General features: G+C 44.9%; 1 protein-coding gene and 1 pseudogene across 1 annotated transcript in view; one reads left to right on the forward strand and one right to left on the reverse strand.

The window, feature by feature from the left end:
* The window catches only part of LOC126335509 (reversion-inducing cysteine-rich protein with Kazal motifs-like), a 328,118-nt gene that overhangs the window by 57,048 nt on the left and 245,206 nt on the right, over positions 1–25,864 (forward strand). The window lies entirely within an intron of this gene.
* On the reverse strand, positions 13,185–13,302 carry LOC126337183 (5S ribosomal RNA; annotated as a pseudogene).

The raw sequence follows: 25,864 nt of genomic DNA on the forward strand, positions 1-25,864 counted from the left end.
CGGACACATACAACTCTTTTACGAAGTCTTTCTAAAATTTCTTTGTAGTAATATTGGTTAACTGTTTTTCCAGGAGGCACCCACTCTTTAGTAACAATTCTGTGGGAATCAAAGAAGCACTCAAGCATGCATTTTACTTTTGACTTTACATGCGAGATTTTTTTTGGTCTGGGTGATCCCTTTGAGCACCATTGCGAAATTTGGAGCTATGTCTGTGGATCGTACAGAAAAAAACAACTCTCATCTCCTGTGATAACATGGCTCAACAATTCTGGATTGATTTCCGTTTGCTCTAACAGATCGGCTGCCACATTTTTCCGTGTTTCTCGCTGTTGTGTTGTGAGATTTTTGCTGAACATTTTTGCACAAATCTTATTCATACCATGATCTTCAGTTATTATTAGATGAACCGTTTCTCGATTGATGTTCACTTCTTCTGCAATCATTTTCACGGACAATCTTCGATCAGATCGTACAAGTTCACGCACCCTGGCCAAGTTGACATCCGTCCATGAGGCTGATGGTCGTCCACTGCAGTCGTCGTCTTTAACATTCGTTCTGCCTTCACTAAACATCTTACGGCAACGAAAAACTTCAGCTCTTGACATAACCTCCTCTCCAAAAGCCTTCTTAAGCTTACCGTAAGTTTTCGTCGCGTTTTCACCCAGTTTAACGTAAAAAGAAATGGCATACCGTTGCGCAATATTATGCGGTTACATTTTCGTGACGAGAGACACAAACACTTGTTAACCTATTACAGTACAACTCACGACTGAGCAGTTGCATCGATGTGCCGCTTGGACTAGAAGCAGCTTATAGACCAAGGTCAAAGATATTGTGCCTATGCAAGCCTGCAGGATTGCCACATATAGCAAAGAAAATCAGTCTCATTACTTTATTGACGCACCTCGTATATGGGAGGAAGTAATAAATTATCGCCGGCCGGAGTGGCCGAGCGGTTCTAGGCACTACAGTCTGGAACCGCACGACCGCTACGGTCGCAGGTTCGAATCCTGCCTTGGGCATGGATGTGTGTGATGTCCTTATGTTGGTTAAGTTTAAGTAGCTCTAAGTTCTAGGGGACTGATGATCTCAAAAGTTAAGTCCCATAGTGCTCAGAGCCATTTGAACCAATAAATTAAACGACTCCTCTCGCGAAGAACTCTCTCGAAATTTCAGTAGTGAACCACTTCCGGAGGCAAACCGCTCTCTTGTAGCGTCTGCCATTGGAATTCGCTGGGCACCTGAGTAATACTCCCGCGCGACTAAACCATCCCGTGACGAAACGCGCCGCTCTCAGACTGACGAATAAGACTCAAGAATCGGTCGAACAAGTGACTTGTGAGCCACTGTTTTAGTGACTGAATTACGTTTCCTTAACATTCTTCCTACCGTTTGTTTCATGCGGACATTCCACTTAAGGTCGCTCCCGATAGATTCCCCTCGATGTTTTACTATGGTCAATGTTTCCAGCAACATGTCGTCAGCAGTGTAGTTATACAGTATTCTATTTATTTTCCTACGTGTGTGGAATACGTTTTACATTTTTAAGTTCTGGGTCAACTGCTAGTCCATCCGCCATTCAACAATGCTCTGAAAGTTCTTCCGGAAATCGTTACTGTCTTCTGACGTTGCTACCTTCTTACAGAAAATCGCATCATCTCCGATCAGCCTTAACGAGATTTCGACGCTTCCTACTAGATAATTTATACACATTGTAAACAGTAACGGTCCTCTCACACTTCCTCTGAGTATTCCGAAAAATTACCTTTACATCTGTCGATTTGGCTTCACTCAGAGCGACGTGTTGAATTCTGTGTACAAGGAAGTCTTCAATCCAGTCGCAGATCTATTGCGACACTCGGTAAGCTCGTATTTTTTCACTAAATGGAGGTGCGGACGGTATCAGTTGTGTTCTCCTGAAGTCGAGAAACACGGTATCGGTCTAGCCACCGATGTCCACAGCGCTGTGGATCTCATGGAGGAACAGATCGAGGCGAGTTTTGCAAGATCTTTGAGTTCAGAATCCATGATGATTTTGCTGCAGTGATTTTCGTTCCCCGAAATGTCAAATCACAGGAGCGTAAACATGTTCCATAATTCTACAATAGATTGACGTCAACGATGTACGCCTATAATTATGTACATCTGTCCTACGATCGTTTTTGGAAAAGGGAATGGCCCTTGCTTTTTACCAGTCGCAGGGTACCATTCATTGTTCCAAAGACCTGCGATAACTGCTGCTAGAAGTGCAGTAAGTTCTTTGTTATAATCTTACTGGTATCTCATCTGGCCCTGATTCCTTTCGGCTACAAAGCGATTTAATTTTTTTTTCCTAATTAGCGATCAGCTATCTCAGTATCTACCATTCCGAAGTTCGTACGATCATTGAGAAGAGGCACCGTGTTACGATCTTATGCGGTGAAACAGTTTCGAAAGAGCTAATTCAGTAATTAACCCTTCTCTGTGTCATTTTCCCTATTCAGTGTCATCATGATCACTGAGTGACTGAATACATGATTTCGAACAGATTATTGTTTTTACGTAAGGCCAGAACTTCTTAGTGCTTTTAGAGAAATCGGTTACAAAAAATTTTTCTTGCGAAGTCATTAAACACTTTCCTCGCTGCTTAAATTATTCGCATTGTTCAGGTTTTGTTCGTTATTTTGTTTTTTACTTTTCTTGATTCTTTGATGTTCTCTTTGTATATGTAGCAATTTCTTAACGTGGTTATTAAACCACGGTGAAACTTTCCCTTCCCTTAAAACCTTGCTCAGATCCTTCTTGTCTAAGGCATACTGAAAGATACTTTTGAATTTCTTCCATTCGTGTTCCACATCGTTGGCCGAAGCACTGTATGTTTCATGTTGACTGATTACTCAGACATTCTGCAGTTTGTATCTTGTCATTCATTCTAACTATGAATCGTTTCCTACCTTTCCTGACATTCCTTATACTATTCGTAGTCACTGATGCTATCAAAGCCTTGTGGCCACTTCTTCTGTGTTAACTGATAGAGGAGGTTCAGGTCCGTGTGTTGCTAGAAGGTCTAAGGCGTTACCTTGAGGAGTTGGTTCTCTAAATATCTGCTCGAATAATTTTCGGACAAGACATTTAGAATAATTTCACAACAATATCCTGTTTCTGGTACCGGATTTGATAGCATGGCTCTCCATACTCATGACTAGCAAGTTGAAGTCAGTCCCTGTTACAACGGCATGGTGAGGCAACGTACTTAAGATATTCTGAGAGTTCTTTCTGAAGCGCTTTACCACTGCAACTGTAAACTTCCTACTTTCAATTGTAATCAAGACTTTAATGAAAAATGGTGAAGGTAATGTTAATCAGAACACTGGGAGGAGTTGTGATCCAAATAAAAGAAGGTGTGTTCATTCTTAATACCATGCGACAAAAAAAAAAATGGCTAAGGAAACATCACACAAACATTTTTATTTGACAAACGCTTTGACTAATATGTAATCTATGGTGAACAAAGTGATCAGCTGGTGATCATCATATGACAATAACCTGACTTCATACATGCGAATCCGTGGTCTGGCCCAAAAACTACTCTACTATCTAGCAGCTATACTCTACTATTCCAAAGTGAAAAATATCGTTCCAAAGAACAGGATGCTGAGAAGCATATATTCGAGACCTACGCCGTAGTGGAGAACAATTTACACTTCTGCAAGTCAGGGCAGGACACCGCGATGCGATCGGCGACTGGAGTCATCGACGGCAGCAATCTGTTGTTAATGGCGCGCGTCCGGATAAATCCAAGTACGCAGTTCGGAATGCGGATACTTCCTTGTGAGCCTCTAAAACCCCAGTGGATTCCAGTGTGCTGGTGGGCCCGTTTTCTGGTGTGCCAAACGAATTTGACTCCGTGCCACGATTATCCGTGACGGAGTATGTCATCTACATCTACATCTACATCTACATCCATACTCCGCAAGCCACCTGACGGTGTGTGGCGGAGGGTACCCTGAGTACCTCTATCGGTTCTCCCTTCTATTCCAGTCTCGTATTGTACGTGGAAAGAAGGATTGTCGGTATGCTTCTGTGTTGGCTCTAATCTCTCTGATTTTATCCTCATGGTCTCTTCGCGACATATACGTAGGAGGGAGCAATATACTGCTTGACTCTTCGGTGAAGGTATGTTCTCGAAACTTTAACAAAAGCCCGTACCGAGCTACTGAGCGTCTCTCCTGCAGAGTCTTCCACTGGAGTTTATCTATCATCTCCGTAACGCTTTCGCAATTACTAAATGATCCTGTAACGAAGCGCGCTGCTCTCCGTTGGATCTTCTCTATCTCTTCTATCTACCCTACCTGTTGCGGATCCCACACTGCTGAGCAGTATTCAAGCATTGGGCGAACAAGCGTACTGTAACCTACTTCCTTTGTTGTCGGATTGCATTTCCTTAAGATTCTTCCAATGAATCTCAGTCTGGCATCTGCTTTACCGACGATCAACTTTATATGATCATTCCATTTTAAATCACTCCTAATGAGTGCTCCCAGATAATTTATGGAATTAACTGCTTCCAGTTGCTGACCTGCTATTTTGTAGCTAAATGATAAGGGACCTATCTTTCTATGTATTCTCATCACATTACACTTGTCTACATTGAGATTCAATTGCCATTCCGTGCACCATGCGTCAATTCGCTGCAGATCCTCCTGCATTTCAATACAATTTTCCATTGTTGCAACCTCTCGATACACGACAGCATCATCTGCAAAAAGCCTCAGTGAACTTCCGATGTCATCCACCAGGTCATTTATGTATATTGTGAATAGCAACGGTCCTATGACACTCCCCTGCGGCACACCTGAAATCACTCTTACTTCGGAAGACTTCTCTCCATTGAGAATGACATGCTGCGTTCTGTTATCTAGGAACTCCTCAATCCAATCACACAATTGATCTGATAATCCGTATGCTCTTACTTTGTTCATTAAACGACTGTGGGGAACTGTGTCAAACGCCTTGCGGAAGTCAAGAAACACGGCATCTACCTGTGAACCCGTGTCTAAGGCCCTCTGAGTCTCGTGGACGAATAGCGAGAGCTGGGTTTCACACGACCGTCTTTTTCGAAACCCATGCTGATTCCTACAGAGTAGATTTCTAGTCTCCAGAAAAGACATTATACTCGAACATAATACGTGTTCCAAAATTCTACAACATATCGACGTTAGAGATATAGGTCTATAGTTCTGCACATCTGTTCGACGTTCCTTCTTGAAAACGAGGATGTGCCCTTTTCCAATACTTTGGACCGATTCGCTCTTCTAGAGACCTACGGTACACCGCTGCAAGAAGGGGGGCAAGTTCCTTCGCGTACTCTGTGTAAAATCGAACTGGTATCCCATCAGGACCAGCGGCCTTTCTTCTTTTGAGCGATTTTAATTGTTTCTCTATCCCTCTGTCGTCTATTTCGATATCTACCATTTTGTCAAGTGTGCGACAATCTAGAGAAGGAAGCACAGTGCAGTCTTCCTCTGTGAAACAGCTTTGGAAGAAGACATTTAGTATTTCGGCCTTTAGTCTGTCATCCTCTGTTTCAGTACAATTTTGGTCACAGAGTGTCTGGACATTTTGTTTTGATCCACCTACCGCTTTGACATAGGACCAAGATTTCTTAGGATTTTCTGCCAAGTCAGTACATAGAACTTTACTTTCGAATTCATTGAAAGCCTCTCTTATAGCCCTCCTCACACTACATTTCGCTTCGCGTAATTTTTGTTTGTCTGCAAGGCTTTGGTTATGTTTATGTTTGCTGTGAAGTTCCCTTTGCTTCCGCAGCAGTTTTCTAACTCGGTTGTTTTACCACGGTGGCTCTTTCCCATCTCTTACGATCTTGCTTGGCACATACTCATGTAACGCATATTGTACGATGGTTTTGAACTTTGTCCACTGATCCTCAACACTATCTGTACTTGAGACAAAACTTTTGTGTTGAGCCACCAAGTACTCTGAAATCTGCTTTTTGTCACTTTTGCTAAACAGAAAAATCTTCCTACCTTTTTTAATATTTCTATTTACGGCTGAAATCATCGATGCAGGAACCGCTTTATGATCGCTGATTCCCTGTTCTGCATTAACTGATTCAAATAGTTCGGGTCTGTTTGTCACCAGAAGGTCTAATATGTTATCGCCACGAGTCGGTTTTCTGTTTAACTGCTCAAGGTAGTTTTCAGATAAAGCACTTAAAAATATTTCACTGGATTCTTTGTCCCTGCCACCAGTTATGAACGTTTGAGTCTCCCAGTCTATATCCGGCAAATTTGTACACAGCCGACTCTAAACAAGTAAGTACGTAAGTACACCCGTGCATCACTCATTGTGTGCGTGATGCTAGAAGCAGTACCTCTGATGGTTTAGGTGGTGACTGGCACATGCTCTAAGTGGCATACTAGCAAAGGACACAAGTCTTACCATTTAGGTAGAGACCTGCAGTTCTTTACCAACGAAGTGCCAGTACAAGAGTGTCCTCTTCTCTTTTTCTCAGCTTTCCTCGCGAGCTCGGTACTATAGCACATTTACATCTTAGACTACTCCCACTTTAGCACAAGACACTAACGACCTGGAGCGTGGAATTCAAAACTGGGAGAGCGACCCTTGCTCTTCATACACAGATTTGACCAATCAGCTGTTTTAAAGTTAATTGGAAGAAATGGAAAATAGATTCGGAATCGTGGCCTCTTTCTCACGTGTCCACGCCATGTCTATGCTAAAGAATGACCTGGATGGAACCACAGCCCTCGGTAAAGAGATCGTTACCTCCCTGTTGCATCCATTTCGAACTTTCCAAAGATCGGCCATAAACTCTCTAAAAGCCTAGTGCCTTCACCAATATGTTTTGAAGTAGATTGTAGACGTCTGGTCGCCACTGACCTGTCCCACGGAAATTTGACGAAACACGCAGCCATCTAATCGGTTTCCTTCCTAACAAGGACCCATCGTCTTCTTTACTGCCGGTCTTCAATGCTCTGCCCATTGTAGCGGCGACTCCTCGGCCCCAGTCAGCCTACCTGGTCGCCGCAACCGACCGACCGGCGCCACCCAACGTGTCTGCACAATGAGACCGCGGAACTCAGCTGTCCGCAAACGTTTCCACTCGGATTCTGCAGGGAAAACGCTCCTCTAGGCCCTCAGTCGCTGTACGCTTTTACTGCAGTGGTTTAAATCTGCACCTCTTTCCTTTGAACGCAGGTAAAGCTTACCGCTATTCCTTCACTAGAGCACAGATGCAAGAGTGTTAACTACTGACAACCATTTCATCATATGAATGAAGTTAGATTGTATCGAGGTATAGCAACCAAGTAATAAAGATCAACTTCCCTAAGAACATTATGCAGCAACGCCATATCAATAGTGAGAGCTCCCTGCAATCTCTCACAGCTCCTGACACAGGTCCTTCTATAAAATCATCTGATTACCATCAATCATCCAGCATTAACGCTTCATCTCACCCAGATTAAATCACATTCGAAGTCTGTGATAATCTCGCTAGACAGTGTCCAATTCATTACTGCAATAGACACACTCTAATCTTTGGACACTAACATATCCTTACGATGAATATTGCAATCTATATTTAGAGTTTTGTTGGTATTAAATTCCAGTTTCAGCCAACTTTCTGTTCCTCTTATTATCTGTACTGCAACCTTCAATAAACGATACTGACTTTGGGATCGTACCAAGGACCTTGATGTAGTTAGCTATTTTCGAACTGCAGGGGTGAACTTCATTTGAGAATATGACGTGGCCTTGACTTAGACTGGAAATTTTCCTCTGATGCCAATGGGAGCCTCCTCTAACAGAAGAAACCTTCATGTGCACACTATACTTACTCCGCCATCCTTCTAGCCACTTCCTGGTTATAGTGCACACCTGACCTATTAAAAGAAGAGATACAACTCTCCACCCCATATTGGAGGTCGAGAAATTCTCGTCCGATACAGTCACAGAATCATCTGAGCCTCTGGTTTAGACAATCCACTCTGTTCCAAAGCAAAGGACCGCGATCGAGCCTGAATGTTACAAATAGCGAGTTTAGCCTACACCCCTCTGGCTGTCTTCACCTGATGACCCATCTGCCTGTAGCAACTGTGGGAGACCTCAGAAATGAACCAGTAGTCGTCATTCGTGCCAACACGAACCAGATTTGCAGCAGATTGCAACCAGTGCACTTGACAGCCGCCGGACAGCCGCCAGGAGATGCACTTCGACTTTCCAGTCGAGACCACTGGTAAATGTACCGTGTGCACACTGGCATTCTGTCAAACCTGAATGCTATTTGCCTGAGGGGCTCCATCACCAACCTAACGTTTGGAACTCCCTACGACTAGCTTACCAGTTCTCGTCTCTTGTCCAGACGGCCACTACCTCAAAAGGTGAAGGGTACCATGCAGGCTCAGAAGTGTTATCAGCACTGGGCAGCACTTTATACCCATTGCTATGGTGTAAGGAGTCCGCTGCATGGCCAGAGGCATACGAATCCACCGTTGCCCGCCACTCACTCTCATTGGAAGTCGCAGAGACAACGAGGCCACCAGGGTATTACAGCGACAAGAGACGTTTCGCAGGCCTCGGCTCCGGTGCCCCGATGTCAGCTCAGCTTTCAGCAGTGTGTCTCATAAAACACAGCCCGAGCAATCTGGAATAACTCGGAAATTATAAGCAGGAACAACAAAAAATGTTCAGCTGTGTGTAAATTCTTAAGGGACCAAACTGCTGAGGTCATCTGTCCGTAGACTTACACACTACTTAAACTAACTTATGCTAAGAGCAACACACACACCCATTTCTGAGAAAGGACTCTAACCTCCGGCAGGAGGGGCCTCGCAATCCGTGACATGGAGCCTCAAAGAGCGCGGCGGCTCTGTACGACCAGGAACCACAAAACAGAAAAGACACCTGAATGTGGAACTACTAAAGGTGTGATGTACACAAGATATACACTAGAAGAATAAAAATCTTATATGAAACAATTCAGAAATTTAAACGGCAATGCATAGGATTAGTGAGAATAAGTCGCTTCTTCTCAGAAGATCGTTGACGCTCACAAACTGGAAGTTCTACTCTTCTGGCCTGCTGCCAACACGGAAGCTGCCTCCCAGCTGACGAGCTTAACAACTATACCTGCTTTTGCACATGAAAACGAACTACTGTCACGATACAAACGGCGAATAACTGCACTACACAGCAATTATAACGTGAAACTGCGGCTACTATGAGGCCCTGCTGAAAAGAAATACCTCCGAATTATTTATTCTCTTCCCAGTACCTGTTGAGGTATAACGTGTGATGCATATCACTAGGTCGACTTTGTCCCTTTTCTGGGTCAGTTTGTAATTCTCTGCCGCTAGAGGGCTCCGAATTGAAGGGTGTAACATGGCGGAGTGTAACATAATCATGTCGGTGCGAGAGAAACAGCGTTCTGAAATTGAATTTCTACCACGGAAAACATTTGTCCATACATAAAGCACCTTCTCCTTCAGCATTATAGGGCTAGGCCACACATGGGCACTGCAACATCTGCAATAATCCGACGCCTTGGAGTGACTGTCATTGATCATCCTCCATATAGTCCCGACATGTCCCGATCCGGTTTTCATATGTTTCCAGAACCTTCAAGGCGTCACTTCCATAGTGATAAGGCGCCGGAAGCAGAGGTGAGGTTCCGCCTCTTGACAACACAGTCAAACGTTCTTAAGTGATGGTGTCAACAAACTTGTCTCTCGTTGGGAGAGATATGTTTCTCACAAAAGTGGCTCTGATGAGAAATATATTTATAGACACAAAGGCTAAAGAAGTAGAATGTTAGTAGCTTTATTCAAAAAGCTTTCTTAATTTTGGCATGAAAATTAAGTGGTATAACTTTGCAGCGCACTGTCCTAGGTACACAGTCACGCAAAAACTTTAACACTCTCAACTAAAATGCATATATTAAATGGAAATAAGTCGCTCCCTGTCAGAAGCTCGTACAGCTTACAAACTCGACGCTCTAATCGGAAGCTGTGCTGCCACCCACCTGACTTCACACACCTATGAAAAGTTATGGTTTTGAGGAAACATACGGGTCCAACAATTCATGATGTACTAGCTGCACAAATTACGCTTGTTTGTCCATTATTTAGAGGTGCTTAATGTAACTGATAAAGATTTTCGCAGCCGTAACGTCGATTGTTCTGCCATTGCACACAGCCGTACTTCATCAGATAAAAAGGGCGTTTCGGTATCAACCTCTCCATTATGCACAGACTGCAACAGCCAGTTACAGTACTGGCATGGAGGAACACAATCTGAATCTGTGAGTCGATGCACTGCCGTTCCTTTGTAAGGCTTCACTTTTAGTTTGTGCACAACTCTGTGAGTAAAAAGCACTGATGTAGAGTTTTGGTGCACGAAACTTGTCTCAAGTACGATACACTTGTAACGCAGAACACAAGTGCAGTACTCGAAACCAACTGCAGGCGGAGTCGACTGTGAGATATAGGTGTTAATACAGTCAGTATACAAAAATTCTTCAAGTCCAGTAACGCCGCAGAGGTCGTCGTGACTGAGCGAGAACAACGCGTAATCGGTCCTCCGCTAGGCGTGTTGGGAACTTCATTCTGAGTCGGAATTACACTCCTGGAAATTGAAATAAGAACACCGTGAATTCATTGTCCCAGGAAGGGGAAACTTTATTGACACATTCCTGGGGTCAGATACATCACATGACCACACTGACAGAACCACAGGCACATAGACACAGGCAACAGAGCATGCACAATGTCGGCACTAGTACAGTGTATATCCACCTTTCGCAGCAATGCAGGCTGCTATTCTCCCATGGAGACGATCGTAGAGATGCTGGATGTAGTCCTGTGGAACGGCTTGCCATGCCATTTCCACCTGGGGCCTCAGTTGGACCAGCGTCCGTGCTGGACGTGCAGACCGCGTGAGATGACGCTTAATCCAGTCCCAAACATGCTCAATGGGGGACAGATCCGGAGATCTTGCTGGCCAGGGTAGTTGACTTACACCTTCTAGAGCACGTTGGGTGGCACGGGATACATGCGGACGTGCATTGTCCTGTTGGAACAGCAAGTTCTCTTGCCGGTCTAGGAATGGTAAAACGATGGGTTCGATAACGGTTTCGATGTACCGTGCACTATTCAGTGTCCCCTCGACGATCACCAGAGGTGTACGGCCAGTGTAGGTGATCGCTCCCCACACCATGATGCCGGGTGTTGGCCCTGTGTGCCTCGGTCGTATGCAGTCCTGATTGTGGCGCTCACGTGCACGGCGCCAAACACGCATACGACCATCATTGGCACCAAGGCAGAAGCGACTCTCATCGCTGAAGACGACACGTCTCCATTCGTCCCTCCATTCACGCCTGTCGCGACACCACTGGAGGCGGGCTGCACGATGTTGGGGCGTGAGCGGAAGACGGCCTAACGGTGTGCGGGACCGTAGCCCAGCTTCATGGAGACGGTTGCGAATGGTCCTCGCCGATACCCCAGGAGCAACAGTGTCCCTAATTTGCTGGGAAGTGGCGGTGCGGTCACCTACGGCACTGCGTAGGATCCTACGGTCTTGGCGTGCATCCGTGCGTCGCTGCGGTCCGGTCTCAGGTCGACGGGCACATGCACCTTCCGCCGACCACTGGCGACAACATCGATGTACTGTGGAGACCTCACGCCCCACGTGTTGAGCAATTCGGCGGTACGTCCACCCGGCCTCCGGCATGCCCACTATACGCCCTCGCTCAAAGTCCGTCAACTGCACATACGGTTCACGTCCACGCTGTCGCGGCATGCTACCAGTGTTAAAGACTGCGATGGAGCTCCGTATGCCACTGCAAACTGGCTGGCACTGACGGCGGCGGTGCACAAATGCTGCGCAGCTAGCGCCATTCGACGGCCAACACCGTGGTTCCTGGTGTGTCCGCTGTGCCGTACGTGTGATCATTGCTTGTACAGCCCTCTCGCAGTGTCCGGAGCAAGTATGGTGGCTCTGACACACCGGTGTCAATGTGTTCTTTTTTCCATTTCCAGGAGTGTAGTAGACTGGTGCCACGTGATGCTACGCGGCGCCTACAGGCCTTTTCCTGGCTTGTAACGCCGCTCCTGGTTAACCATGGTGACTGCGTCTTGCTGGTGCTGCGATCAGGCAGACCCCATTTCACAGATCGATATCCAAATCGCTTGATTAAAAATAAATAACAAGGGACTAGAGCCCTATATCAAAAGACATTGTTTAAGTACTGACATCGTAAACAATTATTTTCTGCATTATTGAAAAATGACGAAACAAGCTTTCTCTCCCAATCTCACTCAAAACAATGGCAGTGTATGCGAGAACTGGTGTGACCACTTCTGGGCAAGCAGCAACGCTCTTCAAGCCAAAGATCACTTTTCCCGTTGTAGCCTTTCTACCAGACCTTCCCCTATCAATTTTACTATTAACTGATAACCCACATAAATTAGTATATTACATTAATTAATGACAGTAATTTCAGTATCAGACATGATCACAAATGTTTATTAATTATTCTGAATGTCATTTGGTTCTACGAGTTGCCTTCTATTACAATAGCATTAATTTGTTTTTGTTTCACTCGCCATACGTATGTACCACAGTTCGAGGCGGCCGTCTCTATGACGTGCATTCACGTATCGATAACGCTTCCGTTTGACATTTGTACTAAACGAAGTGATCGGAGGCGGTTGCGCACACTCGAGAGACGCCAGAGTTCGAAAACAAACAGTAAGATATTCACCTTCTCACGCCCCTTAACCCCTGCACCCCCCTCTCCCCCCCCCCCCCCCTTTCAGTGGAAGCTCTACCTAGAACACTACGGTTGACGTAGGCGGCAAACTTTACTTATCTGACGCCCGAATTCACCATCGTCAGTTAAAATTAAGGAAATCTGAAATTTTATTGTCTCTGAATTTTTGTTTGTTACTGAGCGAGTAAATTACTCCGTCTTCAGGCCACAAGTGTCCCATCGGGACCACCCGACCGCCGTGTCGCCCTTTGCTGAGGATGCGGATTGGAGGGGCGTGTGGTCAGCGCACCGCTCTCCCGGTCGTTATGATTGTTTTCTGTGACCGGCGCCGCTACTATTCGGTCGAGTAGTTCCTCAATTCGCATCACGAGGCTGAGTGCACCGCGAAACATGGCAACAGCACATGGCGGCCTGGATGGTTACCCATCCAAGTGCCGGCCACGCCCGACAGCGCTTAACTTCGGTGATCGGACGGAAACCGGTGTATCCACTGCGGCATGGCTATTGCGTACTGAGCGAGTAACCTACAGTCTTAAGAAGCTCTTAAAGTTAGTGGACGTTTTGGGATTCTGCTGTTAGTTGCTGGAAGCATATACAGGGTGAACAGTATTTAAACCGACAAACTTTGGGAGCTAGCAGGGGACATCAAAACAAATTTTTTCCCTAATGTCATTATTTCCTATGAGGATTATTTAAACCGGTGGAGGTCGTATTACGCTCTTCAGTTGTTAGGTGCCGTACTTCAGTTGTAGGAAACTGCTATCCACCAGTGCAGTAGTGCATTGTCTCTGTTTACTAATGGAGCGATACACCTGGAGTGATTACAATGATCTGGTTGGTTCATACTACGTAGGGCATCACAACGGTCGAGCTGCACACCGGGTTTATCAACAACAGTATCCTAATCGCCGTATCCCGCATCATACGACCTTTGCTACACTGTACCAATGTCTGCGTGATACTGGATCATTTAGAAAATTACCTGGAGAGGGACGTCGTCGCACGGTAAGAACGCTGCAATTTGAGGAAGCTGTCTTGCAGCATGTGGAGCGGGATTCTTCAATCAGCACTCGTGCGATTGCACGTAAAATGGGGACGATTCAGACGAGTGTAAGAACAGTTCTTCGAGAGCAATTGGTACGTCCGTTTTATTTACAGCGTGTCCATAACCTGGAACCGTTGATTATGCATCCAGAGCATAGTTTTTGCAGTGGTACCTGGAACAGTATGAAATGCATCCTACATTCCCATCCTCTGTGTTGTTTACCGATGAGGCAACGTTCCGGCGTGATGGAATCTTCAACATGCACAATTCGCTTGTTTGAAGTGAGGATAACCCGCATGCCACAGTTACTATCGCTCATCAAGCGAGGTTCAACGTTAACGTGTGGGTCGGTGTTTTTGGGGACTCTTTAAGGGCTGTATCTGCTACCTAGGCCATTAAATGTCAGCCACTATTACAATTTTCTCGCCAGAGCATTGTCAGAATTCAAAATGGTTCAAATGGCTCTGAGCACTACGGGGCTCAACTGCTGTGGTCATCAGTCCCTAGAACTTAGACCTACTTAAACCTAACTAACCTAAGGACATCACTCACACACATGCCCGAGGCAGGATTCGAACCTGCGAACGTAGCAGCAGCGCGTCTCCGGACTGGAGCGCCTAGTGGCGCACGGCCACCGCGGCCGGCCCCATTGTCAGAATTGCTGGAAGACGTCTGGTTCCCTACAAGACAACGCATATGGTTCCAACATGACGGGGCGCCGGCACATTTCAGTCGTCGTGTGCGTCGATTCCTGGACCGAAGGTTCCCAGACACGGTGATTGGCAGAGGTGGTGCTGTACCATGGCCTCCTCGATCCCCACTTTTTTGTGTGGGGAAAAATTCAGGACACTCCTGATGTTTTTGCCCGTGTCAGACAGAACATGATCCGGCAGTGTAATCTTTGTTTACGTGTCAATGGAGCCATTTTTCAAAATCTACTGTAATTGAAATTGGGTTGTGTTAATGTGTTGTCTCTTGGTCATTAAAAAAACTGGAAAAGTGTTTGTTGGTTTAATTAATTTGACGCCAGAGAAATCTTCCTGTGACGGTTTAAATACTCCTCATAGGAAAAAATGACATTAGGGAAAAATATTTGTTTCGTTGTCCCCTACAACCTCCCAGAGTTTGTCGGTTTAAATACTTTTCACCCTGGAGAATAAGGCACGGAACCGCGGGCCGCACGAACACTTGATTCTGGCCGCACGCAGTCTGCGGGTCGCAGTTTGCTGACCGCTACCCTAGCCGGTGTGAACTGAGCTACGAATACCGGAGTTTCGCTGGGAGTGACCACCGCAGGTGCCTGCAGCTGGCTGGCTGTACTGCGCGTGCTCCCGCGCCTCGGCTCCCCGCGGCAGAGAGAGGCGCGACGCTTCCTGGCAGCGGAGCGGCCCATTTATCACGGCGGGCAGCCTGCGGTCGGCGCGGTGTCGCCTCGCCCGTCCTATCGCAGCCCATCTGGACTCCCGCCGCTCCTGTCGGGGTTCAGCTGAAGCTGCGTGGGGCACCGCGGCATTCCTACACACCCGTCTTTCCAGGGCCTCGGGCGAAAGAATGCTGTTACATCGTGAACGGCCGAACGTGAACCAGTCGACTGTCCGTACAACACGAGTACAGTGGCGAACGTGGAAACAGCTAAGCTCCAAGAAACCAAACACGATATCTTGATTAGGCGTCCGTCTGTCTGTAAATTGAGACAATCAACCGTGGCTGTATTTATAACATGACAAAACACTTGTACGCAAACAGCTCCGTAAGCCTCCATTCCACAAAGCACACAGGCGAAGGGATTGCTGGAATATACACTACTGGCTATTAAAATTTCTACACCACGAAGATGACGTGCTACAGACGCGAAATTTAACCGACACGAAGAAGATGCTGTGATATGCAAATGATTAGCTGTTCAGAGCATTCACACAAGATTGGCGCCGGTGGCGACACCTACAACGTGCTGACATGAGGAAAGTTTCCAACCAATTTCTCATACACAAACAGCAGTTGACCGACGTTGCCTGGTGAAACGTTGTTGTGATGCCTCGTGTAAGGAGGGGAAATGCATTGTTGGTGGTGGTGGTGGTGGTGATCAGTTCGTCACACGGAGTTGTTAGGGCGAGCGGCCTGCTTTGTGTGATGTTAGAGGGCCAGCAACAGTTGTTACAGCCTCCTTTCGTTCATCTATACACACGCCCATTCAACACACACTACAGACACAAAGTTGATACACCACGTGAGTAGAGGAAGAGTGGTGGTGGTGGTTAGTGATTAACGCCCCATCGACAACGAGGTCATAAGAGACAGAGCGCAAGCTCGGGTTAGGGAAGCATTGGGAAGGAAATCGGCCGTGCCCTTTCAAAGGAACCATCCCGGCATTTACCTGAAACGATTTAGGGAAATCACGGAAAACCTAAATCAGGACGGCCTGAGACGGGATTGAACCGTCGTCCTCCCGAATGCGAGTCCAGTGTGCTAACCACTGCGCCACCTCTCTCGGTAGCAGAGGAAGAAAACCAACTCCAATAACATACCTTCAGTCCCCCCTGCCATCCCCAAGAAAACAATGCCACACAACTATCTCTTGTTGTAACACAAAGAAGGCCACTGATCTAAGGATTTACACCCGTTCTCTGATCGACATCGTCATTTGACTTCTTCACCTTACACATGTCAGTGTACATTATTTAATCAGGCAAAATAATTCACCATCTCGTTTTTCAGAGAAAATCATCGTCATGAAAAATTCTTATACTTCAGAGAACAGAACTGAATTGAGCACCATTGCACGTGGTATCAGTCGAGATGGTGTAAGAAGACACTGACAGGTGGCAGCGCTTTTACCAGTTTTCAACAACGAAACTCACACAGCTGCAGGTGAAAACAATAGTCGTCTGTGGAGCTGAGAGAACACTGAGACGTTGCCACTGAGACGTTTACAAAATCGCGTTACATGTTTGTTGATGTAGGCGTGCGAAGCAGCCGCGACCAGCTCACTGCAAGCGTCAGGGATCTTCTTACGCCGACTGGAGTACAGTGATTGACGGTCTTGATCTCCGCGTCGGGTAGAGCATACAGATTCCATCTTGTGAAAAATGCATTGTCACCAATCTGCTGTTCCATGTAAAAGATGTTCAACCGCATACATCTAAACAAATCTTTCAGTTCTATATTACCATGAAATCTGTCAGATGGCGTCAGTTTGGTGCCCTATTGTTGCTTTCGGTTGACTGAATAAAACCAGTTAACCCAAAGTTCGAAAAGAAAAACGTACTAGAAACAGTAAATGAAAAAATAGGCCAGCTTTCTGTTTTATTTTATTTTTTTTATTTTTGGCCTTTGCGCCCTGTCCACACCACGTACCTGGTAATCCCGCGGCGGTCGTACTGTTCTACTGCACACTGCTGCTGGCTTGCCTGAAACTATTTATCGAAATATGCAACCGAATAGGGGAAGCCACTCAACGTTAAAACACAACACTGTCCTAGGGCTGGTACGAACATATGTATTCTGAGACGACAAGAAACCACAGGTTGCATTGCTTACATTCTAAGTCTAAAATTTTGATGCCAACTTATCGGTGATTGTCTGTCCACAAAATCACTTGGATGAGCTTACGCATAATCGAATACAGCGCGGATGATTGTTGATGCGAAAGTCGAATAATCGAACGAAAGTTCTTACGCTCGCCACGCATACACAGATTATTTTTGGTACCACTCCTCTTCGACACTAGTAATGTTATAACACCGTTCGTAAAGTTAATTTTTCAGTTCTCAGTTCTCACTTGTACGAGCGTGCGCGTAACCGTCGCGGCGCGGCTGATTGTTGATAATGTGGAAACGCGATGATCGAACGCACGTCCTCACGCTCGCTACATGACACTTAGACTTAAATACTCTCTTTTGTGGTAAATAGTTGATATTGTACGGTACGACGAGCAACGAGAGGATACACAAATACGTTATCAGCAGCAATGCTCATTTTTTTAATTACTTATTGACGCACTTTCCTCTGAATCATTTGCTTATTTTATCACTTTACTGTAATAGCACTTAGAGCATCACTTCAACTTTCAAATTGACAATGCCTCTCACGTGAAGAGCTGCACACTACATAACATAACCGTTCCGTGTCCGGTGCTCGACTCTACAGGCGCGGCTGCCCGCAAACATACTCCACAACCTAGCCAGCGATATGACAGTAAGCTTATATTCCCACACAAAAAAGTTTTGGAATTGTCGAAGAGAATATCGAAATCTAGATAATTCCCTACTGCAGGGGGTTAAAGAGATGGTGTAAGGGGAGGGGTGGGGGTATACTGCCCCATCCCACGGGCATAGACCAATTGCCACATTGTGGACCAGACGTGATTTACTCACAATCATGGAAACATAAAGAACAGTTGTCAAATACGCAAAATTTTACATAATAAAAGAACCCTACCTACAGTGCAACTTGTATAGCAAAACACAGTTACAATACAGTGGATAAACAAGGAGTTCATACAATAAGACACTAAAATATTGTCCCTGAAATAGAAAGTTTACAATTACAAATACTACGGATTAGGGCAGGTGCCTGGGAGAAAGAGATAAATAAAAAACATAGTACAAAAAAACACAGTTTCACAGCTACTCCAAGTAGACAATATCACTGGTGACACTATTAGGCAGAAAACTAGAGAACCTTCATCTGCACTCCGCCGTCAAAAACCAGCAAAAAAAAATTATTTCACTACTCGCAACACTGCATCACAAGAGAGCGTTCTTTGCAGTGAAAGGAGTGGGGAGTGACTGTAGCGTCGTTGCTGCGCCGACTGGCAGATGTGCAGTATAGTTGCCAGCTCGCCACTCTCGCCTCGCTGTAATCCGTCCATTGGCGTACATGAAACCGGTTAATGACTCTCACAGTGTTGTCCTAGCAATGCCTATCCAACTTCCTCATAGTCCATTACTACTACAGCAAACATTCCAATGTTCTGTATGACATAGTATTAAAAAAACATACGCTAATATGTGTGTGTGTGTGTGTGTGTGTGTGTGTGTGTGTGTGTGTGTGTGTGGATCTCCACTAAGATGTATTTAGTTACTAAGTGTATGGTACACAAAAAAGCAATCATTTAGCATGAGTAGTAAGAAACTTTCAAATGAATATCTTTTGGATAGCACAACCTATAAACACTAGACACTAGTAATCACTCAAACCATAACACTATATGGGCCAGAAGGAATGCAATACATATAGTCTAGATTAAACAGATAGAAAGCGAAAAGAAAAAAAAATGATATTGCAGATGGTGGGAACACACCCTAATTAAATCTCACAAGATTAGAGTGTCCCCATAAAAACTCATTATCTGAAATTAATGTCTGTACTTAAGGACAAAAGCAGCTGACGCATATACAGATTCAGACAATTCACAGTATATCACTCAGTCATTAATTTTGCTCACTCTAGTATAGTTTAATTTTTTCCACTTGGTGTTAGCCCTTGTGGCATGTGGTATGCTGTTGATTACACCCTCAAAATGTGTTATATACGCTTTCCACTTGCTATGTTTCCAATTTCGCACCTGATCGTCCGATGCATCGTGCCTTTCGTTCTGATATTTGTAGCCGCCATGGTCGCCTCTGTGACCACCACGGCCACAGAAACCACCGTAATGTCTCTTGTCATTATTATTTTTCCAATGTCGTCCACTATGTCTATTGTCATGGCTTGAATGGGTATCTGTATTGGGTTCGTTGCTCCCTGATACTCTTCTATCATCTACTCCTCCTCCCCTTACCTGTAACTCATACAACGTGTCTAATTGTCCTGCGGCTAATTTCATTGCCTCTACGTCATCTTTAGGGATCGCTAGCAGCTTATTCTTAACTCTAGTTGGCTGTTATGATCAGAGGCATTATCGCGTCTGTCGCTATCGATTCATCTAAATATAACTTCCTCTCACAACAATAATCTTGAAAAAATTGCTCTAAGTTCTGGTCACGCCCTCTGTCAAACCTTCTACCTTGGTATAGACTGTTACGTACTGCATTTTGCTTCTGTCTCGACCAATATTGTTGCAAAAATTCCTTTTCAGATTCAGCAAAGGTTGTACACTTATATCATATTCTCAGTTTCACCTTCCAGTTTTGCTGCAACGAAGCGTACCTTTCTTTGCTCGTCCCATAATTCAGGTAGCACGCCCTTAAATTGATCTAAGAAATCCTTACGATGCCACCTCCCATTTGGTTCGAAGTTCTTTAAATTCTCTATGCCAATGGAGACCTCATCATATTGTATACTAATTAAGATACCTCCTTCAATGTTTCCATTACATAATAGTGATTTCATCTGGTTCTCCACCTGCTGACCAACCTGCACCTTAGTCTTTCCTACCTCACTGCACACCTCTTCTACTCGCCATGCATAAGCATCCTGGTTTAGAGCAACAGCCGTTATCATTGTTGATAATGCGGAAACGTGATGATCGAACGCACGTCCTCACGCTCGCTACAAGACACTGGCATTTAAATACTTTCTTTTGTGGTAAATGGTATTATTACTTCACATCAGCTCGTTCTTGGAGATCGAACACGGCGCGGTTGATTGATATTGTACGGTACGACACGCAACGAGAGGATACACAAATAGTTATCAGCAGCACCGCTCATTTTTTTTAGTTACTTATTGACGCACTTTCCTCTGAATCATTTGCTTATTATATCAGTTTACTGTAATAGCACTTGTAGCGTCACTTCAACTTCCAAATTAACAATGCCTCTCACACGCAGAGCTACACACTACACAACATAACGGTTCCGTGTCCGCTGCTCGACTCCACAGGCGCGGCTGCCCGCAAAGATACTCCTCAACCAAGCCAGCGATATGACAGTACGCTTACAAGTTGGACACAGCTAACTGACGGGTGGTATGTGTTCTTAGGTGTGGCGAGTGAGTACTGATTCACTGAAGTGATGCGTCACATACCACGAGAATAAATCGCCAGTACATGTATCTCTCTGCTGCTGAAGACTTTTAAACAGCACTTTATGCTGCAAAACTTTTATTGATACTCGTTGACGTACTGGATTGTCTCTTCAGCGTGTCGCAGTGTCGAAGCTGAAGGTTATTGCGGACGTCTCAGTGGACAAATGACTTTGTAAACCACCAAATGCAGCTACGGTTATTTGTAGTAAACTTATAAGGCCGCTATCGACAGGAGATCTCAAGTTGATTCTGTATTGCTAGATTTCGGAAAAACTTTCGACACCGTTCCTCACAAGTGACTTCTAATCAAGCTGCGGGCATATGGGGTATCGTCTCAGTTGTGCGACTGGATACGTGATTTCCTGTCAGGAGGGTCGCAGTTCGTAGTAATAGACGGCAAATCATCGAGTAAAACTGAAGCGATAACAGGTGTTCCCCAGGGAAGTGTCCTGGGACCTCTGCTGTTTCTGATCTATATAAATGACCTGGGTGATAATATGAGCAGTTCTCTTAGGTTGTTCGCAGATGATGCTGTAATTTACCGTCTAGTAAGGTCATCCGAAGACGAGTATCAGTTGCAAAGCGATTTAGAAAAGATTGCTGTATGGTGTTGCAGGTGCCAGTTGACGCAAAATAACGAAAAGTGTGAGGTGATTCACATGAGCTGCAAAAGAAATCCGTTGGAATTCGATTACTCAATAAATAGTACAATTCTCAAGGCTGTCAATTCAACTAAATACTTAGGTGTTAAAATTACGAACAACTTCAGTTGGATAGACCACATAGATAATATTGTGGGGAAGGCGAGCCAAAGGTTGCGATTCATTGGCAGGACACTTACAAGATGCAACGAGTCCACTAAAGAGACAGCTTACACTACACTCTTTCGTCCTCTGTTAGAATATTGCTGCGCGGTGTGGGACCCTTAGCAGGTGGGATTGACGGGGGACATGGAAAGGGTGCAAAAAAGGGCAGCTAATTTGTATTATTACGTTATAGGGGAGACAGTGTGGCAGATATGATACCCGAATTTGGATGGAAGTCATTAAAGCAAAGACGTTCTACGTCGCGGCGAGATCTATTTACGAAATTTCAGTCACCAACTTTCTCTTCCAAATGCGAAAATATTTTGTTGAGCCCAGCCTCCATAGGTAGGAATAATCACCAAAATAAAATAAGTGAAATCAGAGCTCGAACCGAAAGGTTTAGGTGTTCGTGTTTCCCCGCGCTGTTCGGGAGTGGAATGGTAGAGAGATAGTATGATTGTGGTTCGATGAACCCTCTGCCAAGCACTTAAATGTGAATTGCAGAGTAATCATATAGATGAAGATGTAGATACTTCCTATTCTGGTTGCAATTTGCAGTGCTGTGAGCGTCCAGGCAATTTGGTGGCGCAGCTCTCTGTTTTCGCGGATCCATATTCCGCAAGGTGCCGGTGAAGCACAGGGACTCCCTCGTTAACGGACATGCTATGTATGCAGACGAGGTCTGCCCCTCCGCAAGCTTCCTAATTCAATCAGGACGTCGAGGATTCAGCCCGGATTGCTGGTGACAGCTTGAGTGTTGCTGTCAGTCGTAGCGGGCTGTAATTTCATCCTAATGGCAGCCAGTTCATAAACTGCACTTGGCGCATGCTGCGGAATGTTAATTTCGTTAACCAAGAGGTCTCCCTTATGAATGTGTCATAGGTTTCTATTGCCCATTGTGAGGTGGTCTCTAAAGTGATGATACATCTTACATAAACAGTTACTGTTGTTCTGAGGAAACTCTGTTCTTTTCCTTGACAATAGCGTATTCTGCTAACCTATCGTGACGCAGAGTCTTTCTCGTTGTACAGGGAAAAATCATCACTTAGTATTTAAAACGTCCTGGGAACCTGCGTCGAAGCCATCCACTGCTAATCTGAATAAAAATCATCAGCAATGGTGGCCGAAGACTGCTGGCATAAAAACTCACCCTCGTGTCCCCAACGGCTTTCTTAAGGAGGACGGAGGAGGGGCAGCGTTTCAAGGCACTCTCTTCCCATTGGGTTGGGAAAATGCCTCTAAAAGGTGGAAGAATCATCGGTGATCAACGCTCTGAGGATGCAGCAGCCAGTAAAAATTACTCCCTTATGGACACATAAAGTTAATCCACAGGACATATGACCTGCTGCTGAAAAGTGTCGTAATGATCTCCTCAGCGGCAAAAATTCCTGAGTAGTGCGCCATTCGGATCTCCGGGAAGTGATTGCCAATGGGAGACGACCATGAGAAAAAAAAGCAATGGTCAACGACGGGATAACATTCCACGAGACGGAGCTTGGAATGTTAGAAGTTTAAACATAGTACGAAAGCCAGAGAATCTAGGATTCGTTATGAACGGGAAAGCACAGCAGTGAGTGGCTACTAAGGCCATTACAGTGATGGGGTTGTTCTCATCAGATTCGACAGCAGACACCGACAGCGGTAGTCCTGGCATACAGTGAACGTCGTAAGCAGAAGATGAGGAGACAGAGAAAGTATACGAGGTTATTGAGCAGGTACTTCAGTATGTAAAGGGACAGGAAACTCTAATAATCATGCAGGATAGGAATGCAGTTAAAGGGAAAGGAATAGAAGAAAGGTTTAGGGATGAATATGGTTTTCACAGTAAGAATGAGAGGAACGAAGACTAATTGAGTGTTGCAATGAATTTATCATGGTAATAGCGAATGCTCTTTTCAGAATCACACGGAGCTAATACAGTGGCAAGAGAGCAGAAAATGGTGAGCCATCTTGCGGCTCGCGTTTGTGCCATTGGTAGGTTGGCGTCGTGTAATAGAAATAGCGGCGTCTCGTTTTCTTCTCATGCTTGCTGGCGACACTACGCTTGCTAGCGTTGTCTGTCTGTGAGTGGCAGCAGCAGCAGCTATCGACATCTAGTACCCTAGTATTATTTTTGGAAGGGCGTCAAATGTTTTCCTGATTGCAGTGTGTCAGGTAGTTCGGCTGGGACGGAGCAGCAGTGGGGGCCAGCAGTGCGAGGCCATGCCCACGACGTATGAGCTGAGTGAACATTAATCCAGTAGTGAAACCACCACTACTTTGAGATCACGCCGTTTCTTTGCGTGTTGCTTCTCGCAGGGTCGCTGAGACGAAGAGCAACGAGTGGAGTGTTCGACGTTAAAGAAGTTAATTAGCCGTCCTACACCTTTTATTATTAATCATTGAATTTCTTGTGTTTACTGATGAAGTTCAACCAGCGGTATTTTTCTGTCTAGTGGCCACCAACGCCCCGATTACCTGCCCTGGAGGTTAGCGTATTTTCGTGGCAGTGTACCTTTCCTCGCCTTGCCGCAGCTGTCTGGTAAGGTGTGTAGTTCGACAGCCTCCTTGACTGTGGTATGGATATTTGTTTCTTTTGGACTACTTTGGTCGTAGTGGGTCCTACTGCTTCTGGACGTTCTAAACACCGGATTGTGAAGTCACACTGCTGTCAACCAGTTCCGCCTTGCCTGTGTTATTCCATTGCTGTATTGGTTATCAGACGTTAGGTAGACGTTGCAAGTGTGTTGGCCTGCGTTTAAACTGTGCCTAGTTTGAGTTGCCATCTGGTTAAGTGAATACAACTCTTGGCTGCCTGTCTCAACGTTTACGAAGTTGAGTGACTTTCCTGGATCGATCCTTGGAGCACTGTCTGAGGTCCACTTCTCTCTTGATTTGGTCAGATTGTGTTAATTTGAATTTCTGATCAATAAGGCCTTGATCCGTGAATGCAATTTGCCTTAAGACTTTTTAATTAGATATTGTCTTTTAATAATGAAATTTGATGATAATCTTTTTATAATATTTTAGTAGACAAGTTAACTCGTTCTTAACAATTTGCTGTCTAGGAATCCAGCCGTCAAATTGTTTTTGAGTTATTACTATTGGGGCCTTCAGCCGACAAATAAGTTTAATTTCTGGTCATCAAGGCCTTCAGTCATGAGTGAAATTTGCTTAAGAAATTTTTTATTTGACATTTAGTCTTAATAGTCAAATATGATAGTTGTTCCTTATTGTCAGCCTTATTTGCAATTGTTTTCAAATAATAAGTACGTGTTTAAAAAAACTACTTAATTACCTATCCGCTCTATCCGTCAAAGCTTCAGAATTATTATGTTGCACCACATTACAAAACCTCCCATTCACAACTTGTTTGAGCTCTGCTTATCGGCTATCTTTCAATTCCAAATGAAACTACACTCCAGACAAATACTTTCAAAAAGATACTCCGTAGAAAACAAATTTATGTTCGATGTTAACACAGTTCTGTATTTTATACTCTGTTTGCTTCTTCAATCGTTAATTACTTCGTGGCATAAGTATTAAAAATAATATACAATTTTTAGGGTCTCATTTCCTAAACTATTCCTCTCAGGATCCCCTGACTTAATTCGACTACACTCAATTACTCTTTCCTTTTATATACATTCAGTATCAAGTCACTTCCACCTCTGAAAAAGTAATTTTCCAAAACATATGCTATGTCTACAGAATTATGTAATCAACAATCGTAAAGTTTTTATTTTACTAAGACATATCATCCATAACTTTAATGACGTCTGGCGGAATTAATCCACATCTTGCAGCTGTCTCCGAAACCACGGTACCCATACCCTTAGCAGAAATCAGTGAAACAGGTCTACACCGATGAACTGAAACACTGACCATGTCACTGCTGACAAGAGGTTCGCACATCCGTGTACGGTCGGACACTCCACATGCCCATTCTAGCCGTACCGGGCACGATATGGAGCTGAGCATTGCACAGTCTGCTGCTCTGTGTCGTTATAATCGCAAGCTCTTCTGCACATATTATATGTATATTGAAATATAAACTGCTGGCCATTAAAATTGCTACGCCTCGAGAAATTTAACCGACGGGAAAAACATGCTGTGATATGCGAACGATTAACTTGTCAGAGCAGTCATTCAAGGTTGGCGCCGGTGGCGACACCTACAACGTGCTGACATGAGGAAAGTTTCCAACCGAGTTCTCATACACAAAGAGCAGATGACCGGCGTTGCCTGGTGAAACGTTGTTGTGATGCCCCG

The sequence above is a fragment of the Schistocerca gregaria genome, chromosome 2 (assembly GCF_023897955.1).
Source record: "Schistocerca gregaria isolate iqSchGreg1 chromosome 2, iqSchGreg1.2, whole genome shotgun sequence".
NCBI classification, from domain to species: Eukaryota; Metazoa; Arthropoda; class Insecta; order Orthoptera; family Acrididae; genus Schistocerca; species Schistocerca gregaria.